Below are 25,308 nucleotides of genomic sequence, written 5' to 3' on the forward strand. Positions count from 1 at the left end.
GTCAGAAAGGGGAGTGAGAGAGGAACTTAGAATATTGTCAGACACAAAAGTGTGCATTAAACATTAATTATTGAGGAACACTTTAGAAAAGCCTTCACTTGCTCAAATGAAAACTCTAGCTTGGGAGCCTCCAATATTTTTCTAGAAATGCTATGGTTTTCTTGATGCTCATTGATTAAATTAAAACTGACCACTAATTTAACAGGCATTCTCAAACTTAGAAAATCCTGGGAGTTTTCAAAAATACTGATTCTTGGATACCTCCTCTCAGACCAATTAAATCAGAAGTCCTGGGGCTGGGGCTGGGGCTCAACAGTAGAGCGCTCACCTAGCATGTGCAAGGTGCTGGGTTTGAGTCTCAGCAACACATAAAAATAAATAAATAAAATAAAGGTTAAAAAAAAATCAGAAGTCCTAGGAGATGGCCTGGGCCTGAGTATTTTTTAAAGCTTCTCAGTGCTCTTTTGTGTGAACAGCTTTGAGAAGCAGGGAATATTTCAAAATGATTTACTTCATTAGTGAACTGCTAGCCAGTCTGTCACCATGTCAGGCCCTAAATGGGATACAAGAGAGGTAAAATGAAATTGAAGTCCAGACAAGGTTACTGACCCGACTCTGGACTAGGCACTTGAATTCATTGTGTTATTCAGTCAAGAAAGTAAAAACAAACCTTTTATAAGATAATTCTTTCTGTCCCATTTCAGAGAAGTAAGGTGCCAGATAACACAAGTTATACCCAAGGACCCACGCACTAGCCTTGTATGTTCCAAACCCTACCCTCTGTTTATTCCTATACTGCTTTCTAAGAAAGAGGTACAGAACTGTACCTGAAAACCCAAAAAGGAAATTAGAAACTGAGAAGATGGAATAGTTGAGAAAGGACACAAGGAGAAAGTAACAAAGGATACAGACAGACTTCACATAATTCACCATTTTCCCCATGGACATAGTGACCAGACATGGCAAACGTCTAGGAAGTTTCACTCTAAAACCTCTCCCTATGTTACTATGAAGTCATCCCTGATAACCTCCCATCTCTCATACCCCATATCTAATTCATCAATAAGTCCTATTATATGTTTTTTAAAAATATCTGTAGAATCTGGTTACTTTGCTCTACCTGCACAGTTATAATCCTTGTCTTATGGATTAAATATATGTGTGTAGGGCAGGCCTAAAATGGCTATAGTTAGGCTCCCTCACTGAGACTTCCAATCAGCTATATTTTAGTATGTAGTTAAGGTCATAAACATCCTGATTCAGCATATAAACTCCAGATCATAAACATCAGCTTGGCACTGCACCTTCCTTGTTTAAAAGAAGGTTTTGCTTTTAAAAAAAGGCCTATGGAAAGACTCAGAGGGCTGGTGGGTGGAGGCTCTTCCCACCTCCTAATAATAATACTATCCCAACTGCACCTTGCATCTTCTTTTACCTACAGGATCCCAAGTCTGTTTCCCAGGGTTTGAACCCCTACAAGACAAAGTGTTTCCCCAAAAGTTCATATATTGAAGCTCTAACCTCCAAGGTGATAGTATGAGGAGGTAGGGCTTTGGGGAAGTAATTAGGTTTTGTGAGGTCATGCAAGTGGGGACCCTATCATGAGAAACAGACTCCAGATCTCACTGTCTTTGCCAAGTGAAGAAACAGTGAGAAGGAAGCCAGGAAATTAATTTTTGGTACCCTGATCTTAGAACCAGAATTGTGGGAAGTAAATCTATGCTATTTAAGCACCAGTCTATGGCATGTAGTTATGTTACCCCAAGATGACTAAGACATAGAGTCCAAGTTGCCACAACTCCCCACTGGAATAACCTTTGTCTCCTTTCTCCCTTGCCCCTAGACAGTCTGTCCTCACATAGCAAAGTAACTATTGGAAACAGCAATCAGAACATGTTGGTCAAGTAGACTACACTTCTTCATAGCCTCCAACAACTTCCCATTTCAACCAGACCAAAATCCTCACCCCTGATTGTAGCTTCTAAGGCCCTTTGAGCTCTGGGTCCACCTATACTTCCAGCTTCGTTGCCTTCCATGGTCCCTTTTCTACATGCTGGCCTTGTCCTGTCCCTCACCATCTGTTGCCAAATTACAGCATTCCTACACTCCAGTCCTTCTACCTGGAATGCTTTTACCCAGATTTTTTTATGGTAAACTGCTTCTCATTTAGCTCTCAACTCCAACTTCACCTCCTCATAGAGGACTTGACTAACCATCATAGCTAAGAGAGACCCCAATCTCCACATTGCAGGTCATGAGGCAGGCATTTGGTAATTATTTGCTTACTGGTGGGCACGCTTTTTAAAAAACATAACTGCATCTGTGACCAAAAGAATTGTGATTCTTTAGTAGGAAATTCTATTCATCAACACTGGTTGACAGGCTCTTCAGCCTTGAACTCATTGCTAGTTTTCACTTCTCTGCTTGCAAAATGAGAGTAATGATTAATATTATTCTTGAAGTGATCTTCTCACTGAGGGCTCGATATAGGTTAGTAATTAAACTCCCACCACCATATTTAGAGAGAGAGAGGACCCAGAACCAAATCCTTTCCTTGCACCTTTTCCTTTACATTTAATGTTGGCTTTTCATTTGCATTTAGCACATTCAAGAAGGCGGCAAATAAACATTACTCCATGACACCTTGTGAACACTCATCAGTTCCTGACAGGTCAGGAAGGCTAGGAGTAAACTGTCACAAAAAACTCTCACAGGCTCAGACCAAACTCTAGGTCCATTAATCTCCTGCAAGATAACTAAATGCACTGCCAATAAAAAATTAACACAACTTCCAGACTTGGCATTATCTAAGAATCCAAACAGTCCCAAAAAATAGAGTGTAATTTCTACTTCAGATCCTTCATGAAAGCTTGGATATTGCTTGGACCACTGACAGAGCTGACCCCATGATTCTGCCTGACCTCCCTAATTGAAGCATTAGCATGCCATGATGCAGTCCTCTCTTTTTCTACTCTTTGGCAAAGATTTATGGGTAGAATCCAGGGGATCTGCAATTTGGATGGGGAAATTTTACCTTTTTGTTTTCTCTAACCTCTGACTGAAACTTGGCATTTCCTTCAATTCAATATAGATGACAAACTGCAGCAGTACTAGGCAGGGCCTATGACTTCATCACCAGTAAAATTCACTGTTCCCTTCATATCACATTTCAATTGTTACAGATATCTCAAAAACCTATTAACACTCATCACTACTTCAAAATTACAGCATTTATTAGATCTGTCACTAGATCTTGTTATTTTTAATATGTTAATAAAGAAACACCTGTATTACTCTATCACAAACATGGTTTTTATAAATAAATGTTAATAGTGGTATTTTAATATAATTGACTTCCTTTGTTAATCCTATGTATTTTATGAATCTCAAAACATTTTCTGGGACCACAGATGTATATCTGCAGTAAAGTACTTGCCTAGAATGTGTGAAGCCCTGAGTTCAATCACCAATACCACCAAAGAAAAATCCAAGGGCTATAGTTTTAGCGCAGAGGAAGAGTGCTTGCTTAGTATGTGCAAGGTCCTAGGCACAATACCCATTAATGAAAAAAAAATTCTCAGAGGGAATTCATAGACTTCACTAGACTTACAAAACTGTCCATGGCAGCAGAAAGATTCAGAATGCCTTCCCTAGCGCTTGCCTTAGGTCACAAATTAAAATGGCAGAATCTTCTCACTGTTACATCAGAGAATCAGAGAATTTTTAAACCTAGGCAACTTTACAAAGCAGGTAAGATTTATATTACCTGTCTCCACACAATGCCCCACTCTGCCCTGTGTCACTGCCCCTAGAAGCGTTCCACTCTGTCCTGTGTCACTGCCCTTATCAGTATTGCTCAACCATTGTGGGTCAATGCTACCCTCCAACAAGCATTCATACCCATCTTTAACCTCTCTGAAATACAATGTAACTTCAACACTGTGATTAAAAACTACTCAGAGGGCCATGCCCAGTGTACATGCCTGTGATCTCAGCTACTCACCAAGGCAGGAGAATTGCTAGTTACAGGCCAGCTGGGCAACTTAGCAAGACCCTGTCTCAAAATAAAAGGGCTGGATGTAGTATGGTGCCCCTGGGCTCAATTCCCAATACAAAAAGAAAAGAAAAGAAAAGTACCAAAATACTCAGTAGGGCAAAACACTTCTTTCAACTCTCATTTGTCAACTTTACCTGAAATTCTGATTCTCTGATCTTACCAGCAACCATAGCTAAGAATTACCTCTGTGACAGGTCAGCTGAAATCACCCTTGATCTTGGCCACCCCAGGTATTTACCTGACTAATCACCCTGTTCCTACAAGAATCTCTGGCTTGATCAGATTGGTTTCTCCCATTCCTGGCCTGGGAGGTAAAAAAAAAGAAGGTCTCACTTGTATGGTGTGAGCATCTCTTTTATTTCTGAGATGACAAGGGTGAGGTTTCTATAAAAAAATTAGATTACCAAGATAGGCAGAAACCATATAGAAATGCAGAAGTGCAGAATCAAGCTTGTCTTAAGAGAACAGATTTCTCACAGAAAGATAAAAGAGAGAGAGAGAGAGAGAGAGAGAGAGAGAGAGAAAGGTGGGGGAGGTGGAGAGAGAGAGAACAGATTTCTTTCCCCAGAGTGATTCCTGTCTGGATTCACACTGACTGGTCTGACACTGATCATTGGGCACTCAAGCCCCTGTTATTTGCCTCATCTCTGACTGACTGGGATGTGAGACTTGGCAACTTCAAATCCTACCCAGAGGGAGATCATGGCTGGCACAGCTGCTGGCCTGGCAGGAGTCTCAGGCCCTGCCAATGTCAGCTCCCTGAATTCTCTCCAGGTGTGAGCAGAATGAGAAGTGAAGGGGCGAACAACCAAATTCAAGAGAAAAACAAATTCTGAAGGGCGGGGAGAGGATATGGATCCAGGTGAGGGGATATAGAAGGCATGATAGTAGAGAGGAGCTACCCCTAACACTCATAAAATGAGTATTATGTGGGACCCTGCCAAGTGGCCTTCTCTTTGGTTCCCCCTTGAGGCTCTTCCTGGTACTGCACCTAGTCTCCAGTCCAGACTTCCAAGTAACCCTAGCCAGCCTACAAAAGTAAATACAGCAGACACACAGAGGTGGACACTCTAGCTCCTTCCTGGTCCTCCCAACATTCATTTACCACTTCTGCCTATATTCAGAAAGACTAAAAATCTAATCTCTTTCCAAACCTCTCCTAATTTTAGGAGTGTCCATGTGCTATAAGTTTGGTCATTAAGAAATGAAAGGAAATTGGCTTGGGTGATTCTGCAGAAAATATTGCTTTCCTTACAAAAGGAATAGATGTAACCTCCCCCCTTCTTCATGTCATAAATGTCAACCTGATGTCTGGAATAGTGATGGTCATATTTTCACCATAAAGCATGATGGAAAAGGCTAAGAGAATGCCAAAATGCCAGTTCTGGCATTGCTGAGCCAGTGAACAAATACCCCAGTGGCCAACTCTAGACTAGGAAGATACAGAAAAAAAATATTTTTTTGTTAAATCCACTTAGTTGGGTTTCATTACTTGCAGACAAAACATTCTTAACTTATACATTAGAGTAACCTCTCCTCTCCCTTCTAGTATCTCTCAATCAACTCAAAATAACTATACTACTCTGTTCCCACACTCATATTCTGTGAGTCCCATCCTTCCCCTAGCAAGCATTTGGTCCACACATATACTGATATCTAAAGTGACACCCTTTGGATAGCAGCACTAGCTGTGTTCAGATTCAATGGCAAGCCATTTTCATGTGATTAATGATATCTATCTCTGATTATACTGGATCTCGGGTTTGTCTCACCACCTCAAATCCCAACAGAAAATTCCCATTATGTGCAGGTGAAAGTGGCAAGTACATACAGTTTTTTAAATTTTTTTAGTTGTAGATTGATATAATGTCTTTATTTTATTTATTTATTTTTTTATGTGGTGCTGAGGATCAAACCCAGTGCTTCACATGTGCTAGGCAAGCACTCTACCACTGAACCACAACCCCAGCCCTATGTACAGTTTTTGATACCAACTTTCACAGCTTATCTGAGACCCACACCTCCATAAAGTGTCCCCTCATTGCCCACTGTGAAGTGATTTCTTCCTCCTTCTTAGAATGCCACTTATGCCAGAACTACTGCTAGCTATGAACACTTCTGGAACTGTTTTGCATTGTTCTTAGGTGTAGTCCACCTCTAAAAAGCCTCCCAGACTGTCTCAATCTGAGTTTGATGCCCCTAATACTAGCTTTTTAAATGCCCTGTGCTTCCCTCCAGTGAAGTCCTCACCATAATATTGCCATCTGCTATCAACTTCTCTACATCTTCCAATGAACCTTCTTGAGAGAGTGATGATGTCTTACTTATCACATTAAGTCAGTTCTCAAATTGGGCCTGGTACATATTTGTTGCTTAATAAATATTTGTTGGTGAATGAAGACTGTTATCTCCCCATCAATAAATCAAATTCCTTGAGAACAGGATTCTCATCTTTTGCCTCCCCCAAATGATACACACAGTGCTCTTATAATGAATATTTGGTCAGTGATTTCTATATGGAGAAAATCATGTTTTACTACAATAACTTCTACTCAAAAATATTTTAATGAGCATCATTTTTTAAAATTGTTTTAGTTGTAGACATACATAATACCTTTTTTTATTTATTTATTTTTATGTGGTGCTGAGGATTGAACCCAGTGCCTCACACGTGCTAGGCAAGTGCTCTACCACTGAGCCCCAGCCCCAGCCCCAAGGAGCATTATTTTATAGGCACATATATAAACATTTAATCCTGAAATATGCATGCATAAACACATATAACATTTAGTTACAGGGTATCAAATGGAAACTTGGTCTGGCAATTTTTTCCCACCAAACTGCCCAGTGACTTGATTCAACCCTCCAATTGTTCCTGCAACATACAGACATATTCTCTATTATTTTCCTACTAAAAACTTTCAACAAAAACATAAACAATTAGTTCCAGGCGAGGTGATGCACACCTATAATCCCAGCAACTTGGAAGGCTGAGGCAGGAGGATTGTAAGTTCAAGACCAGCCTCACCAACTTGGCAAGGCCTTAAGAAACTTAGTGAGATGCTATCTCAAAATAAAAAATAAAAAGGTCTGGGGATGTAGCTAAGTGGTAAAGCACCCCTGGGTTCAATCTCTAATACAAGAAAAATCATCAGCAATTAAAAAAAGCCACTTCTGAAGAAACTGTCAAATTAAACATAGCAAGATGACAAGTTCTTATCACAAGGGAAAGATGTCTTCTAAGGCCAGTTGAACACTGATATGAATATCCTGTGACATTACTCGCAACAAGTCTATAGCCCAACAGAACATTGCTAGCAGTGATGTTCTTATGAGAAGGCCTTGCAAAAAAGCATAATCCATCTTGCTGTTAACAGCAAAAGTTGACCACTTGGACATGATGGTTCTAACCTAGGTGTTGAGTATATTTCAAAGAATGGCCTCAGTCCCTTTTCTTCCAAGTGGGAAAGTAATCCTCCCAAATCCAAATAGAAAGTCATGTAAGAGTGAGGATGGAAAATGGCTGGAGAGGGGGACACAGTACATATGCTGGGCAACTAGGGCACATGCTTCATTCAAGAATAAGGGAAGACTGAAATTCCAAGGGGGTTGAAATACCTCTTATGGGAGATAGGGAAAGAAAGAAAAGAAAATACCCATGGATTTCCTAACACAAAACTTCAAGCTTAATGGTAAACATAAAACAGCCAGTAAGACCATTTTTACATTATAATCTTTAAGCTTAGAGGAGACCTAAAACACCTTCAAAAATGTGAGTTTTACCAAAGCTCAAGTTTCTCTTGGACCCCAAACTGTAAAGCATCTTTTAACCCCAGCCTTTTGAAATGTAGAGAGGTAGCATCAGAAGGGAATTAAATGACAAAAAAAGATTTTATGGTCCTTACATCTAGTTAACTGCAGATATATGAAAAATTAGATCAGTCTTTCCACTTTGCCCTTATTGTCACCCCAAAACATCCAATCGAAAGTGACTTTTGCCACAGCTCACAGAGACTTCTGGGCCACTATGGAGTAGTATTGATTTCTTATCAGATTTCAGATTTGATTTTGTGCCCCTAAAATCCATATGTTGAAATTTTAACCCCCTGTATCTCAGAATATGACCTTATTTGAAAATTGGGTCATTACAGATATAATTAGTTAAAATTAGGTCAATCTTGGGTAGAGTGGGCTTTAATCCAATATGACTCGTGTCCTTGTAAAAAGAGGAATTTGGATAAGGACATCAAGGGAGAGGTCAGGGTGATACACCTATAAGCCAATGAAAACCAAATTGCCAGAAAATCACCAGAAGCTAAGCAAGAGTCATGGAACTTGAAGCCCTGAGAATGACCAACCCTGTCTACACCTCAATCTCAGCTTTCTAGCCTCCAGAACTGTGACACAATGAATTACCTTGTTCAAGCTGTCTAGTTTGGGCATTTTGTTATGGTATCCTTAGGTTATTAATTACACCAAATTAATAGCCAAGACCTCTGGTGTTTAAATTTGTAAGCACTACCTCTTCCACAGACTATCTTACCATCACTAATGAATTACTGCTGCCTCAGTTTTCAGAGTTTCTTCTGTAAGTTGCCTTCTGCTTCTGGCCCCTTCTTATGTATTTACTTCCATTGCACAGTTAAGAAAATCTGTGTTTACTAATTTCTAAGATGGGACTGATGCAAAGCCATCTGTTAAATGGGAAATATTCCTGTATATATGAAGTAGTCAACAAATATGGTTCCAATTAATGACTTTAAGAATTACTCTTTAAATATTGACTTGGACTGAGCCCATATGATGTCAAAATAAACAATTTGCATGTGAATATGTCAAACAATTAACTGTTTTGTCTACATAATGCCAAATAATATGGTTGATTGTTGTTCTATTACCAGATTGACTGAACTGACCACAGTTTTGGCATCATAAAGCATAGTGTAAGTTCCTTTATGAACTCCAGGAGAGCAAGCAAGAGAAATGATAAGGTCTTGCTTTTCTTTAAACTCTCAGGGACTATTAATAATGAAATATTACAGTTGAGGAAATGTTTCATTTAGAAAGTATCACTTAATAATATTAGTTAATAGTCCTTCCTGTGGGATTTTGTCACTACTTTATTTCACCTTTACTGTTCTATAGGGAAGTTCATTACTGCAGCTCAGGTGATACTAACTGCTTTAAAAAGATCAAAGTGTTATTGCTCCAGATGAGGCATACTAAACATTAGGCATATCAGGCTGATAATAAATAGGGAGATCAAGAAGTGGGGGAAATATAATAAACACATATGTTCTCATTTTCCTCTTTTCCTCATTCTCTAATTTTCCTCACCATCCCACTCGCCAGAGTGGTGGAGATTGGATGGAGAGATATAGAGCAAGACAGAAAGGAGGAAGCTGAGGAGAGTAGTTAGAACTAGAGAAAGGGACTAACATGAATTAGATGTGTTAGCTTTATGATGCTATAATGTAATGTCTCAGATAATTAACCTATAAAGACAAAAGGTTTGTTTTGGCTCACAGTATTAAAGTTTCCAGTCCAAAATCAAATAGATACTAGTCAATATGCTACATAGTAATGTCAGGTGTGCACGGCAGAGCAAACTGATCTCCTCATGGCCAGGAAGCAAAAGAGAGTAAGGAAGAGACTAGGGTCCCATAGTCCTCTTCAATGGCATATTCCCAATGGCCTTAAGACCTCCCAATAGGCTCTACCTCCTAAAGGTTCCAACACCTTCTAGTAGTGCTACTCTGGGACCAAGCCTTTACTCACGGACCTTTGTAGGTTATTCAACATCTAAACTATAGCATTGGGGAAGCTTCCAGGTGGGTCCAAACCAGACACTGGCTTTATGGATACCATCAAAACTGTAAATAACAGTTGTCATATTATGTCTTTGTGGCCTTATTATAATTCTGAGTCTTCCTCCTCCTTTCTTTGTGCTTCTGGGTATAAAATGAGAGTTTATCATGATGGTCCCCATATTCCATCTTCATGATGGTTCCCATATTCCACCTTTGCTGTCTCATGACCTAAAATAATCCCTCTGAATCAGAGGTTTTGTTTGGAGTATCATAGCAAGATGTGGACACCATGATCTGAAATTCAGGATCCCCAAGCAAAGATTCTTCCACAAATAAGAAAGTAATAAATTGGTACAATTCAATGCATTTTCTAGATAATTTCACTGATACTTATTATGATTTTATGAGATTTTTCAAATAATATTTTAAGATACTAAAAAATTAAACTAGAAACAAGAATTTAAAAGATAAATCAACAATGAGATTGCAATGTTTTTTGTGAAACTAACATCTAGTAACAAGTTTAGAAAAACACTAGCATATATAATGATTAAAAACACATCAGCAGAGCTGGGGGCACAAGCCTATAATCCCAGACACTCAGGAGGATTATGAGTTTTAAAGCCAGCCTCAGCAACTTAGTGAGGTCCCAAGCAATTTAGCAATACCTTGTATCAAAATAAAGAATAAAAAGGTCTGGGGAGGTGACTCAGTGGTTAAGTGTCCCTAGATTCAATCCCTAGTACCAAAAAAAATTGATGTAGAAACAAACAACAACATAAAAAACAAAAGATTGTTGGTGGAACTGTAAAATGGTTCAGGCACTTTGGAAAATGGTTTGGAAATTCCTCAAAATATTAAGCATGGAGTTACCATATATGACCCAGCAATTCCTCTCCTAGATATATACCCCCCAAAATGAAAACTTATTTCTGCACAAAAACTGGTGCAGAAATATTCACTAGCAGCACTATTTGTAAGAGGAATAGAAACACTTCATTAAAATTATCTCATATTTACAGTGCTCCCACACAGATGTCAATGAAATGGTGTCTAATAGTATAAAATGTTGGTCTTTTTTCTTCAGTGTGATTGCCAACTGTGTAAATTAAGGCAAGCACAAATGTGTGTATGTGTGTGTGTGTGTGTGTGTTTCCTAATAGAAGTATAAGTTTCCATCGGAGGATGAGGACCTTATGTATATAGGGTATACTCTTTGGTCACTTTCAGGAATGGGTTCTAGCAAATGATTAAAAGGGAAATTCTGAAGTATGCATTAGAAAGATGAAGAGAATTAAGGTAAGTCAAAGAGAGAAGGTTTTCCTAAGAACCTCATGCATGAAAGTCATACATTTGTTCCTCCTCCCCTTCCCTTTGTACTCCTCCTCTGTATTTATCTCATATTCTTCTCCAAATGAAGTCATCGTGTCTAAGCAGCTGGCCCTATGATCTAATTCAATTCCCTTGAGAGCAAGGACATTTATTAATCCACATGAATCTACACATTTGACCTACTGTAAGTAGTAGTGTAGCCTCCATCTTGTGGGCTCCTCCAGGTCAAAAAGACACTCTGTTCAGCTTTAATGATCAAACCATTCCATTCAGGCCCCATTTGTTGTAGTTTAGAGCTTAACTGTGTGTTAAGCTCTAAACCCAGTAATACTTCTAGGGTTGTATATGGTTTGGCATGATACTCTATCTTCAGAAGGTACAATATAGTAGTTTATCTCCAATTTGCAATCATTTGACTCCTGCAAATTCTACATCCCTAAAAATGCATCAAGTCTTCCCTTTATCTCCATCCCAATGGTCCCTACCTTGCTTCCAACTCTAATCCCTTTTGTCATAATTATTGTGACCTCCTAACTGATCTCTTTGCTTTTAATCTTGTTCTTCACCAGATTTGTGGCACCACATTTGTAAAGCATAAACAAACCCAGCCATAAATTCCCCTGTGTAAAGCCCTGAAATGTCTCCCTATCACCTTTAAAACAAATACCTCATTTTTTATCTAAGCTTATAAATTCCTTTTTTTTTTTTTTAATTTAGAGACAGGGTCTCACTGAGTTGCCTAGCACCTCACTTTTTGCTGAGGCTGGCTTTGAACTCATGAGCCTCCTGCCTCAGCCTCTGGAGCCACTGGGATTACAGGAATGTGTCACCATGCCCAATATAAATTCCTTTTTAATTGCATTCCTGACTATTTTTTCCAAACAAATGCCTATCCATTCTGAACTATTTGGAGTTTTCAAAACAAAGCTAAATTCTCCATCCCAACCTTATAATTTCAGATGTTATTCCCTCTGCCTAGAACATTCTTCCCCTCCATAGTGAGTTGGCTAATTCTTTTTTAAACAGCTTTACTGTGGTATAATTAACATATCAATAAATTCACAAGTTTGACTAACTACTAACCTTTGAGATTCTATTTGGATGTCATCTCCTGTTTTGAGTTGGGTTCCCCCAAGGACAGATACCAAAGCAAAGGGATGAATTCAAGTATTTGGAGGGAGAAGGAGATTCCCAGAAAGCAGAGTAAGAGAGTGCAAAAGAGAGAAAAGCCAATAAAGGGTGTATTCTTGAGCATGAGTGTGTGTTAGTTCTGTGTTCCACTCTGCTGGGAATTCTTTGAAAGTCTGTGGGAAATGCATCTCTTAGCTATCCCACAGAGAGACAAAGAAGCCTGAGTATTTATCTATTTTCCTTATCCCTCATTAATTGAGAGTCACTCCTAGGGGTGTTAGCGCTCTGGCATTTCTAGCACATCACTTGATTAGCAAATATCTCACTTCACAAAGAGGGAAAGGAAGCCCTCAGCAAATATGGTGAACTTCAAGGATAAGCCAAAAGGATAAGGATACAGCACCATGAGGCACATATGAATATCCTCTTTAAAGATTTTCTAAACTTCACCTCTGCTTTACAGGTTGGGTTAGAACATTCTCACTGGTCCCATAGCACAAGAAAATCCTTTCCACATTACACAATGTTCTTGCTTTGCTTATTGTCCTCACTCCACTGGACTGTGAACGCCTTGAAGGCAAGGTCTTTATATCTCTTCACAATCCACATTTACCCAAGTTCCTTGAACCTAGCATGCCCAATAATACATGTGGTTGTTCAAAGTTCTTTTCATTTATCATCAAGTTTTATGTTTGAAACTCTCTTTAGCAGGAGACTATCACCATTATCTTTATCATTCTAATTTCAAGGACAAATATTAAATACAATGTCATAAGAGCTAGATGGAGGACCATATCTGCTCATGTCTAGACCACTTTCCAAAATACTTTAGTAACTATTGCTTAGCACACCACGGGAGGTAATGGCATTCACCTGAGGCTAAACCTTTCAACTCCTGGCAGAACAGAGTTTTCCATGTCTGGAATAATCCCCTTTACAATATTCAGAAAACGCCTTAAGGTGAAAGCAAAGCAGCCCTAAAATAATGCCAACTCCTGTACTTCATCTGAAAAAGGGAACTTATATTTCTTTTTTTCTTCCCCAGATTAAGCTCCCCTAGGACCTGCCTCCTGATATAACTTTTCTACAATTCTAATATTTTTGAATATGTAAATCATATTTTACTATTAATTAATTCACCAACACAATGCCATTCACTAGAAGTAAGTGATCAGCCATGGGGAACAGAATGCCTTGTAGCTTTGTCATTTTTAAAGTCAAAGCAAGAAGTACACAGTTCTAATAACAGAAGGGATAAAATGCTTTGTTCTAAGGTTACGCTCTGGAGTACGATTTTTAAAAAGATTAAATATATAAACATCAAAGAAAGACTGCCCTGAAGCTGAGTTGTATCAGGAAACCCCCTGCTTTCTAATGTCCCCTATGTTCAAACATAAGACAATAGATTTGCTGATTAGAATGGTCTCTGTTCACTTTATACAGTAAAGGAAAGGAAGAGAATTAAAGAAGCTTTCCCTTAGCAATATAATGACTACTGGTGAACCACTAAAAAATGGAAGCATTTCAACATGCATAAGTTCAAAGTTATTCGGTTTATTGCTTGTTTTTTCTGTTATGTATTTTGGAACTATTTGACAGTTTTCCATTTTAACATTTTGAGGGATTTTTCTCGGTAGAATCCAGACAAAGACTGCAGAAGTTTTGCCATCTGCAAAAAGAGTGGGTTGAATTAGATCAGCAAACACTTTGGGTTCCATAACAATATTTTTGTTGGTCCACAGAACTCCTCTAAGGAATACCAACATCAGAAATGAATACAAACACTGAAAAACTGATCAATGGACAGGCTACAATATTGCTACTTTATGATACTTTTAAATAATTGGCAAACATAGAAATAGCATTCAATTGTTTATAATATTCGTGACACATTATGTTATCTGATAAAGATGTTTCTGACACATTATGATATCCATCAAGGCATTTTAGAATAGAAATCAAGTGATTTTCTTCTTAAAAGCAGAAAGACTGAAAAGAAAAACATAGGTTTTGATAACAGATAATCCTGGGTTCTATTTATACTTCCACTATAGTGTAACCCTGGACAAGATAGTTAATCTCTTTAATCCTCAAATGTCCTCTCTTTAAAATGGGCTTAACTATAGTCCAAAGAGCAATTTTACAAATTACATAGAATAAGATACTTGAAAGTGCCTAGAGCTAAACTTGGTGCATAAAATGTTATTTTCTCCCTTGTCTATCATTCTTGTACATTTTCAGCACAATTTTGCCTAAAATGTATGAGATTATATTTTTTGTAATTTCTAACATTTTGCTTTAAGTTTTCCCCTCCTCCAAACATATCACAAGTGCATAAATAATCAGGAATAATCTGAAATATGCTCATGTTGGATTAGTAGTCCATCAATTTAAATTTATCTCCATTTTAACTTGTCTGGCTTTAAGAAAAGAATATTAACTCATGGATTATATTTGTTTACATAGCCTCTTTGGCTCTAAAATGTCTCTAGAACCAACTTGAAATGTTGTAGGCTGGAAAGGGAGGGATAGTTAGTTTAATCAGATCTGTTTATGGTGCTGAAAGTGAATAATGTACTTAAACTTTCCTCATTCAGATGCAATGGAGGGAAAACTAGTTTAACTTTTAATGAAAAACCTGAATTGCACTTTGTTTGCTATTAAGAAAGTGACATTACTCAAGTATTCCCCCAAACAAGTAGCAACAATTCTCTCAAAATTTTAGGATCATTCTGAAGAAGGAAAACTCAACCAGCCTAGGCCAGTGATCAAAAGGCTATCAAAAGTCTCATTCATGCTGAAGTACAATCCCTGTCCACTCACTTGAGTTATAGATTAGTTTTTAAATCCATGTGCACTTTAGTGCTTTCAATGTACCTAGTGTCTCCAACTCTTCTTTATAAAATATGTATAAATCAATGTCCTATCCAGCCCAATTTAGAGAAAAGACACTCATTTATAATTAGCAACATTCATTTGCATATTAAAATGTGTCCCCCTCACTGTCTACTCTACAGCCCAAATTTCTCATGCAGATTAACACATATTTTGAATATGTGAAGTGAGAACTGTTACTTAATATTTTATTAACCTATCATTGGTTCAAATAAAATGATGTTTACCTTTTTTAATTGGTTATTTTTAGTTATAAATAACATTAGGATTCATTTGACATAACTATAAAAGCATAGAATATAATTTGCTCTAATTCAGTCCCCAGTATATCCCCTTTCCCTCCCCTCCTCCCTCCCCTTTCCCTTCCCTCTACTCTACTGATTCTTCTGCTATTTAGTTATAGTTTTTTTTGGTTTTTGTTTTAGTTGGTGTCTTGTGGATATACATGATGGTGAGATTCACCACGATATATTGATATATGTACATAGGAAAGTTAGGTCAGATTCATTCCATTTTCTTCCCTTGTCCCTCCCACCTCCTACTTAGTCCCCTTAATCTACTCCACTGATATGTCTTCTATTTTGATGGAATCCCTTCACCCACCCACCCCGACTCAGGTCTCTTTCTCTGTCTCTCTCTCTCCCCCTTTATTTTGGAGTAGCTTCCACATATCAGAGAAAACATTTGATCTTTGACTTTCTGAGTCTGGCTTATTTTGTGTATGGAGCATGATAGTCTCCAGTTCTACCCATTTACCAGCAAATTCCATAATTTCATTCTTCTTTATGGCTGAGGAATACTCCCATTGTACACATATACCACATTTTCTTTATCTGTTCATCTACTAAAGGACACCTCAGTTGGTTCCACAGCTTGACTATTGTGAATTGTGCATTGATGTGACTGTAATCCTACGGTATGGTGATTTCAGTTCTTTTGGATAAATTCTGAGGAGCGGTATAGCTGGATGATATAGTGGTTCCATTCCTAGTTTTTGGAGGATCTCCACACTGCTTTCCCAAGTAGTTGCACTAATTTGCAATACCATCAACAATGTATGAGTGTACAATTTTCTCCAAATCTTTCTTTGTAAAATATGTCTGAACCAACGTCCCATTCATCCCAGTTTAATGAAAAGATGTTCATTTATAATTAGCAAAATTTATTTGCATATTAAAATGTGCACCCCCACCCATCTTTACAGGACAAATTTCTCATGCAGATTAACACATATTTTGAATATGTGAAATCAGAACTATTAGTTTCTTTCTAAATTTATCACCTACCATTAGTTAAAATAAAATGACTTTAAAAACTATTTGCCTGAATGTGGCAACCTTCTTGGGCATTCATGCATTTTACACCAATAAGCCATCAACATGTATTTACTCAGGCCTGCTCTGCACAAAATCCTGGCATTGAGAGTCTGAAGTTCTTGGTCACAGGAAATTAAAGTGTTGTTAAGAGAACAGAAAAAAATATATAATGTTACATGGGAAATTAACTCTAGATTAAAGGTGCTCTAATACCAGAGACCAAACAGATATCTTCTATTGTCTATTACTTTGTATGTGTGTGCATGCAGGCTTACAATGCTAGGAATCAAACCCAGTGCCTCATGCATGCTAGGCAAGTGCTCTACCACTGAGCTACACCTCAGCCCCATCTATGCCATTGATGAGCCTATACACACTGGTGGGATGGGACCTCTTCTCTGTTTCCCTTACACAGGTTCATGTTTTAATTCGTTTTATATTTAATTAACCCAATTGGACTTCAAATTTCTTGAGAGAAAGGAATCTTTTGTTCAATTTCTCCTAATCCTTAACCACAGTAGCAACCTGATCACTGAAATACTTCAAATAAACTGGGCACAGTGACAGATGCCTATAATCCCAACTACCTGAGAGGTCAAAACAGGAGAATGACAAGTTCAAGGCCAGCCTGGGCAACTTAGTGAGATCCCGTCTCAAAAATAAAATAAAAAGGGCTGGGGATGTAGCTCAGTGTTAGAGCACTTGCCTAGTATACAGGAGGCCTTGGGTTCAATCCCCTCTACTGCAAAAATAATTGAAATAGTTCAAATAAAATTGCTCGATAGAGTGAAATTAATCAATGTTGGTTGTGGCACTCTGAGAAGACTGATTAGATACACAAGCTGGGGTTTTGTAAGAATCTTGAATAATGGAAGGATTTTATAAGATGAAAAAAAGGTAAGGTCATATTTGTTGTTAGTAGAAAGAAGCAAAGCAAAGATTTGGACTTGGCAATCTCAACCCATCAGTGGCATTGTGAGCACAGACACCCAGATAGTGTGTGTCAAAGTATTTTTCTCTGGACCAATGTATGAAATGTATAGCCCTGAGTTCTATATTCATTCAGGACAGTGACTTTGCATAATTTTTTCCTTTGGTTATCATGGATCATTCTTTTAGAAGACTCGTTATGATACTGAGAGTGTGCTGAATTGGCAAAACATCCTGAAAAATGTAGATGTACAATCAGCATGCTTTTAGGCAGGAATCATCTATATACAGCAGTATGTTTCTTCATTTTGAACAGATTATTAGGTCTTGCCACACATTTTTTTTTCTTTCTCAACTGCAAGTTTAAGCTATCTTTAGAAGTTTTCCTTGGGGCACCATTTTGGGGAGTACAGTGTTATTCCATATAAAACACTTTCTTGGTTAAAACAAGGATGAAATGAAATAGATAGTTCATGAATACCTTCCCATTAAAGGTAACTCCAATGTTTTCAAGGAAAGTTTCTATTCTCTGAGAAATCTTACCTAGAAATTTAAGGATGGCAGAAACACTCCATCCTCCAATAACACAATAGGTCAGTGTTATTGAGACTGGGATGGTATAAAATAATGACAAACACATCATGACTGATTATCACCCTCAATTCAGCCTCCCCAAACATGATTTGCATTATGCTGCTATGCAAAGAGATTTCATGGTTGACCTAGAACTGTTTAGATTTAAGATACATGCAGGAAAATATTTTGCTGTTTCTCAGGCAGAAAACAGTGGTATAATTGAAATCTAAGTTTGGCACATTTGCTAAACGAGAGTAGACCCTTGTTTCTAACCTTATAAGACCAAATAAACTTTTCTCCTGAATCCCTCACCATGATCAATTACTACAGTATCTCTGAGCAAGACTAGGCCAACAGACTGATTCTAAATGTAACAGATGATAGAAATCTCTGTGAAGTGGGACTAATTCAGTATTTTATCAAAGAATTTAATCCCTCTGAAGGAATGTCCCTGTCTCTTCCAATTTAACAATAATTAGAAAGGCATCTGTTAGGAGTATGCTATTCAAAATGTGAATATTTGACCCTAAAAATGATAGAGATGCAGTCAAAAATTTATGTATAGGATGTTTGGCTTATCATTATTTATAATAGTAACATTTAAAATAAACCAAATGTTCCACAATATAGGTTAAGTTAATTAAGGTTCAGCCATACGATGGAACTCTATATAGCCATTAAAATGTTTTATAGCAATATTAACTGACATACGAAAATGTTCATGACCTTAAAAATGGTTACCAAACAGAATATTTGGCATGAGCTTCTTTTAGAAAAAAAAGTATATAAACATTATATATACATGGTTAATATAAAAGACTGTCAGAACCACATCAACAATTGGTCATACTGGGTTTATTTTTCATTGTATTAAGGGAGAACACATCATAGAGAACTAAGGGGCACTTCAATAAGAAAGGGTTGGAAAGAATATAGGTTTGTATTAAATGATTTTGGGAAAGGTTTAAGTTGGTGGGACTTGCTTGGATTGGATGTCATCAGCAAGGAGAGATGATTTTATGATTTGGGTGTTTTAGTAAATCTTTATCTAGAAGGAGAGAAGACCATAACAAGACTAAAGCTATAATTTTTTTAAAAGACCAAAATAGTCGTGGACATTAGCCAGGCTAAGTACCTGCTAGGTTATTTGGACAAGATTCATGTTTTGTCTGGGTTCAGATATGATTATGAAGTGGTCCTCATTTTGCCTTAATCCATCATAGTTACAAAATGCCCTTATCTGATATTAATGTTTTGGGAAATGGTTTATGTTCAACAAAAGAATGCCAAAGCTTAGTTTGTGAGTGCTAGCCCAAGGCCCAGCTGATAATACAAGGTCATATCCTGGATGTCAGGGACTGATTTTCTTTTCACACACACATATAAAAAGAAGACTATAATTATAATTAATATTGTTTATTATATGTTTGTGATATTTTAGGTGCTCTATTCCAAGTGCTTTACATCTTCTATTCTATTTAAATCATCACAAAAACTCTGTGGGGTAGCTGCTATTGTTATTCCCATTTTCCAGAAAGGAAAAACAGCGTCATAAAGAGGTGAATCTACTCACCTGATGCCTCACAGATAGTAAGTAGCAGAGCAAGGATTCAACTCAATGGCTATAGGAACAATAACTATATTATATTGCTTATATGCACAAGTAATTATCATCAGAGGTTACCCTTGAAAGGTGGTGGGTATACCAGGATACAGCTGTTTTTGTTTCCTTCTTGTTATTTTCTAAATTATCTTACATTAATATTAATTTTAATCATAAAAAGTAATAATTTATTAATGGACTGATGAAAACTCTTTTCCCAATGTTACTGTCCCAAATTCAAACCCAAGTCTTTGGTGGTGGCGATACTCCCTCCCCTGAAAGTATGAATCAAAGGAGAAGAAAAATAGTGAGTAGACAATTTCTCCCTCCCTGTCTCATTCTCATTCTTTTCCTCTCTCACCCGTCTCCTCTATACAATTTAGACAACATAAAGGGCATTGCCGGCAATAAAAGATAAAAAAGGTGGCAGAAGATCTATCCTCAAGAGATTCCCCCTGAATCAAAACAAGCAGGGTGGAAGTTCCCCCCCCCCAATATACATAAGGACAGTTAGGAATGGAGTTGGAAGGACTAGAAGACAAAGTCTTGGTCTCAAAGGAAAGGCCCTTTATGTGTGGGAGGACAACACTCCCACCCCTGCCAGCTGAGCAATGCTGAGTGTCTCCTGCACTAAAATGCAGCCCAGGCACTGAGAGAAGGCACTTCTGCTCTTCAGCCTGTGTAAGGGCTGGCATTAAAAGGCCGGAAATTCTAGGGATGAGGTTGAACCAAGGCTGGGGGGGAATCATTTGGAAGGACAAAGACTTCAGAATGAAAAAAGCTTCGCCAAAATGTTTAAGCATCCCAAGTAGACCTGTGAGTTGCTTTTCTTTCTCTTACTTTTGTCCCTGCGCTGGTATCAGTGCACATGAAACAGCCTGCTCATTCTATGCGCAGAGAACGATTTTAGGCCTCTTGATAGGTGCCCACCCACTAGCTGCCGCTGGCTCAGTCGCAAAGAGCTGGGCTCACATTATTTCTCACTGCTACCCCCACCCCCAGCCCTTACAAGCCCTTACATCTTTTCGTCTGCCCCGGCTGGGAGCCACGCAGACCATTCAACCTGCCATTTAGCACCTCGGCTACTCAACGCTGGGTAGTTTCTCAAAGCGCGTGTCCTAACAGTCACTCGCGCTCGCCTCACCGCTTGCAGGGGCACAAGTCAATGAGGCTTTTCCCTCCGCGATCATCGTGAATCAGCAAAGCGCTGCAGAGCAGCGGCGTCTCAGCAAGCAGAAATGAAGATGCTGGGGGAAGGGTACCAATGGAGTGTGGCAAGGGAATTTCTAGCCCCTTTCAATGTGTCCCTTCTGAGGATGGCAATAACGGTGCGGCACAGGGGGATGTTGGCTGGAATCTGCTGGACTTTGGCCTCCTAGGGACCCTTCAAAATCAGAGAGCCCAGTGCGGAAGAGCGAGGAAAAGCAGAGAAAGTGAATGAGATTCTGGTAGAAGGACCAAGGTAGCGCAGGCCGGGTAGGGCGAGAGTGCCCCCAGAGTGGGCAGCGCAGCGGTTGCAGGTGCTGCTGAGGAAATGTAGGGAACTGGGTTTGGTATGGAGGAAGGGATAAGAGGATCAAAAAAGGAGGATTTCCCAGCCTGCGGCTTCCTGTTTCCAACGTGCAAGTTCCCAAGTTCAGTTTGAGAAGTGCAGGGCCGCTCTGCGTTGGGGAGTCTGGGATATGAGCCTTACAGACATGCCTCTCTGAGTCGCGTTCTCCCACGGTGTCTGTCAGTCTCTCTCTCTCTCTCTCTCTCTCTCCTTCCTGGATATGAGTGGCTCAATTCTGCCATAAGCTCCTGCCACTACGTGCTGCCTTGCCACAGGCCCAAAGCCAAGGGGGGCACTTGATCAAGGACTGGAACCTCTAAACCTATGAGCCAAAATAAATCTTTTCTCTTTATAAGGAAATTATCTCAGGTATTTCATTATACTAACAGAAAAGTGACTAATACAAGGATAAAAATATGACAAGATTAAATTGGTTCTTACAACATGAAGAAGGACTTTGCTGGTTCAAAAAATAAAAATGCATAAAACCACTGCTTTAGGGTGAGGCTTGATGTGTCTCAAAACAACAGTCTCTGCCAGCCTGAAGAATGTTTTCCAGAAGAGGGACTGGGGGGAATGAGGAGCTAAGGTAAGCTGTGAAAAAGCATCAGTAATCTCAGGCAGCACTGAGATTCAGAGTTGTCAAGTGGATGAGTCATTGCTTAAAAATAGAATGAAATCTTGTGTAGAACTTTATTTCCAGAAATCTGCACAAGCTTCTTTTATACAAATATTAATCTAGATGGAACAAGGATCTAGAGTAACACATTCTTATTTGTTCACCTGTGACTAAATATTCAGGTAGTAACCATGAAAGGTTTGGTGGGAAATAGGATTGGGGAGAAAAGACTTAATTAAATGTGGCATAAATACATACCTTAAAATTGCATGTGTCTTACAGGGGAAGGGTGGTTCATATTGATTCTCTGTACGTATCTCCCCATTCTTACTATATTCTCAAGGCATTGATTATAGCATTAATCACATTCCTGTTTATAAAAACAGGGAGAAATATAAATAAATAAGAGAGACCAGACCTTACTCTGATGTCAAGGAAAATATCTGTTTACATATTCATAGATAGGGAACTAGTCCAAGCACCCTGAGAAAGATGGGACTTCAGAGTGTGTCAACAGTGAACAATACTATCAATCATTAAGTACATTTCCATGATCCAGGAAAGAAGATCTGAGACATGAAAGTTGAATACAGATTTTTGTTTCTTTTAACATACAAGATGTTTTCTGTCAGCCAGATTCAAAATGCAATGTTCCTATCCCTTTCTTCTATTAAAAAAAAAAATCCCTCTGGGGTTTGATAAAAATCCAATAAAATGTTGCTGATTTTTCTACACTTAACTCATCAGAATGCAGTTTGGTAAGAGACGTTTCACGTTTGAAATCCTTTGAGTCCTCAGAAATAGCAAGCCATGGGGGTTGTGTCTTATTCATCTTTGTATTCCTGGTATCTGTTACTCTATTGTACATTGAATAAATGTTTGTTCAAAGAATGTATGCAGGCAGGCCAACAAAAAATGAACTTAAACTGTTGAAAGTTTTAAATTTTCAGCATTCAAAGGGTCTCTAAAAGTGGTAGATTTTTTTTCTCTTTTAAAATAATTTTCTTTGGTTTCTCAGCCTCTATATTTTTCTTGTTCTTTCTGAGTATCTATGCTATTAGCCTCTTATTTCATCACACTTGATACCTCACCATTCTAACCCTCTTTGTGAGGAATTGCTGTGCACAGATCAACAATTATTCTGCTATCCACCATCCTTACTCTGTCACCTATACATCATCACTCCTAGAGAGTGGAACTCGCCTGCTTCTGGTTCACTTTCTATAGACACTGGGCAAAGGCATCGAGAATATTTGAATCAGCCTGAATTTCATATAGGAAGTGAAGATCTCATCTCATTAACTGCTATTATCAAGAATACCTTGAAAAGTATGTATAATATAGAAAAGTGTGTATGTGTTATGGTTTGATTAAGTGTCCCTCAAAAGCCCATGTTGTTAAGGCTTAGTCACCAGCCCATGATGTTGTTGGGAAGTGATGGAGCCTTTAAGAGGTAAAGCCCCTCATCTTCCTCTCTCTTCCCAGCTGCTAAAAGGTGAGCAGATTTGCTCTACCATGCAGTCGTTACTATGTTGAACTTGCCATCATCCTAAAAACAACAGGACAAAGCAAATATATCCTAGAAAGCTATAGGTGTCAGAGAGTAATGAAATCACCTTTTCTGAGTGACCTGGCCAATTTATGTCTCTATCTTTTTAAAATTATTCCTTAACATTTTTCTCTGCTCAATTATTATGGAATGACAGATGTCATATATACATGAAATACATTTGCTATAGTATTAAAAAAATGATGATAAAGATGATCTCTTAACCACACACTGCATATTATTGAAGATAACTGATTTACTGGGATAATAATGATAAAATTGGGATGCTGANGTCGGTGCGCTTGTTTTGGTCACAGCGGGCTTGGGGGCAGGGAGGCTTTGGAGTAACTGGGCCAAGGAGCAGCTGAACGAATGAGAAGACATTCAAAAAAGTCTTGCTACTTGACAACAAAATAGTCTGTTTGGCGGCGGCGGGGGGGGTGGAATGGGATTTAGAGACACCTCACCCCTTTCCTCAGTTTTTTTTTTTTTTTTCCTCCTTTCCTCTAATCCCTAAGTGTTTTGGGAAAGGCTGCTGGAGGGGGATTGGGAGGGGCAGAGAAATTTGAAGCGGGCTGGTGAGAAAATGCCTCCCACCAAGAAAAAAAAAAGTACGGTCTCAGGCGAGGACGGGAGCTGCCCTGCTGCCCTCTCCTCCCGGAGCAAGGTAGCCATATCTGTATTAGGGGGTAGGAAATGATGTTTGTAATTTGCAGTTATTTCGTTTTTCACAGTAGTTCCACTCCTCTGAAATGCAAAAACTTCCTTGGGAAAAGAGGAAAACAATCGATCTACTTGTATTTGTGTGCATTTGAGCGTCGGGTCGGGGTAAGGGGCACAGGCAGAAGGCTGAGGGCAGCAGCCAGGTTGTGTGGCTCTGAGAAGAGCACAGGAAACGGAGCAGCTGGTTAGAGGGTGACACAGAAATCCGTTGTGCCATCAGCCCAACCCGAGGTGGGAATCTGATGTGAAAAGTAAGGTTAATTGTGGTAACTTTCAAGAAGTTCCTAAGAAAAGCAGAGGAGTCAGCACTATACATGGAAAAGTAGAAACCTTGAGGAACAAAAGCCAAAACAGGTGAGAATGTTCCATCTGAATCCCTGGGGATTGTGAGGTTTGTTTACTTCAAGTTCTCCTCTGGGGAGGGCAGACAGGAACCAGTCCCAGATGTGATATTTGTGCCAAAGATGGAAGATGCTGCTTTTGTGTGGGTTTCTCTGGTCCAGATCTGAGACTAGAAGCCAGTCAGATTTTTAGTCCACTTATCCCAAGGAGAGACTGCTAGTGAACCTAGGGAACACTATCTACCTCTTTTCCTCTCCAGGTAACTGCTTATCCCTAAGAGAAAAGCTAATTTTCCTCTATTATTTCCTTCCCCTGTTAACACATTATCAATCAGCAATTAGTAGAGAGAAGAATCTGGCTGGGGACTCCACAGAATTAGCACCTTCCACATTGAGTGGTTCATGATATTTTTAATGGCACAAAAATCATCACACACGTTCACTTAAAGCAGAACCTTATTAACATTAATCCTGAGATGTTTGCTTTTCTCATGATTATACTTTCAACATCAGAGTAGGGTTTTTTTCAGTACTTCAGTGAACATATTTTGACACACAGATAAATACTGCTCCAAATGCTCTCCCAAGAAATATGTAGTAGATTCATCACAGGCTAAAGGAAACTGTAATTTAGCCAGTTCTGACAGTTGGAAATGACCCATTTTTTGATCGATGATCTACTAAGTGATGTTTCTCTTTGTATTTTTTTTCCCTGAGATGCTTCCATTGGCTTCCCCCCCCCCCAACAAACCATCACGCCACTGTGACAGGCAGTCACCAGTCACATTCATTCTCAAGGTTAATGAGACATCAACAGGCATATCAAATCTTTTTTTCAACTGGATTCTTTCTCCCTATTTAATTTTGATCAGTT

The sequence above is a fragment of the Marmota marmota genome, unplaced genomic scaffold (assembly GCF_001458135.2).
Source record: "Marmota marmota marmota unplaced genomic scaffold, marMar, whole genome shotgun sequence".
NCBI lineage: Eukaryota > Metazoa > Chordata > Mammalia > Rodentia > Sciuridae > Marmota > Marmota marmota.